Here is a 1,718-nt window from a genome sequence, read left to right as displayed (position 1 = left end):
CGGTTAGCCAAAAAGCATTCCGAAATGTATTAGAATGTTTTTCCATGAACCATAGTTTAATTCTTTTTGGTTAAAAGTCTTAAACACTGCTAGAAGTTGGACGCCATGTGATAAATGCACACAAAAAGTTACGTCTTAAGAGATTTCTATTTTACCTTTTTTTTTTTTTTGCATTTTCTTTTTCTACATTGAGATTAGAGTCTCATCTATGATTTGTAGCTATATCTCCAAATCCTGCCTTTCTCTTATAAGCCAAATGCACAACTCACAGCTATTGTAACATCTTTACCTGGTTGCTACTTTAGCGGCACAAACTTAGTATGCCCAACCATCTGTTCCCTGTGGGTTCTTTTCTCCTGCTGATTTTCTTTTCAATCAACAATGTATTCTTTTATTCAGTCATTCTTTCATTCATTTATCATTTCTTCCCTCAACAAATATTTAAATGTCTATCAGGAGTTAGATATATTGGTAGTAGTTAAAGCAGATGGAAAGAGCAATAAAATACAGTGCCTGTTCTTCTAGGACTAGGGTCTAGCAGAAGATTATCATAGAGGGTAGTTATAATAAAATGGAGTGGTTCTGTAATTGCTATTAATGAAGCCAAGAACAGTTCTTTACTCTGCAATTTCTGGAGACGTTGACTCAAATGAAATCACTTGACTTGAATCCTGAACATTAAATGACATTTTCCAGTGTACCAAGAAAGGCAGTGATACAGCATAAGCAAAGTTAAAGCAATGAGGAAAATGGGAACTGTAACATGTCTAAAATCTAGATTCACATTTCAAAGAGTATAGTTCCATTTATTCCTCATTCTTTTTATTTTTTATAGTAGATATCACATCTATGTATATTATACTTCTCATAAAAGAGTTTAGTCAGTTCTGCTAGATACAAATACTCTTTTTTTTTTATTTATTGACATTGTCTCCATTTCACTTTTATTTTTGAAGATTTTTTTCTGAATATACACTTCATGTTTGACATTCTTTCAACACTTTAAAGATGTCATCTCACTGTCTTTAAACCTCTATTGTTTTTGATACTTCAGCTGTTGTTTGTATTTGTTAATTCCCTATAAGTAATGTATTTTTTCTCTCCTTATTTTTTAAGATGGTCTCTTTATTTTTTATTTTCAAGTTTTATCATGAGAAGACTAACTGTGTTTTTCTTTATATTTATCTTGTTAGGGGTTTTCTGGGAATCTTGGATATGTTAATAGATGTTTGTTAGCACATTTGGGAAAATTTTGTCCATTATTTCTGTTATGAACTGAATTGTGTTCCTCTAATATTTGTATGTTGGAACTCACCCCCCAAACAAGGCCTTAATTTGATATGACTTAGTGTCCTTATAAAAAGATATCTTTCTCTATAGTGGTACCTCTATAACACCTCTCTCTATATATTTTTCTCCTCTCTCCTGCAACCCCTACCCTTCCATTTGCCTACAGATGAAAGAAAAAGCCATGTGGGGACACAGTGAGAAGTCAGCTATCTATAAGCCAGAAAAAACAGGGCCTCAAGAAATCAATCCAGATGACACCTTGATCTTGGACTTACCTCCAGAACTGCAGAAAAAAAAAAAAAAAATTCTTTTGTTTAAGCCACTCAATCTGTGGTATTCTGTTATGGCTGACTGAGAAGACTAATAAATTATCCAAATATATACATATTGCTTTATTTCCCATTTTTTTCTTTCTTCTCTTTCATGGA

Source organism: Pteropus alecto, unplaced genomic scaffold (assembly GCF_000325575.1).
Source record: "Pteropus alecto unplaced genomic scaffold, ASM32557v1 scaffold76, whole genome shotgun sequence".
Lineage (NCBI taxonomy): Eukaryota > Metazoa > Chordata > Mammalia > Chiroptera > Pteropodidae > Pteropus > Pteropus alecto.
This window is presented reverse-complemented; position numbering follows the sequence as displayed.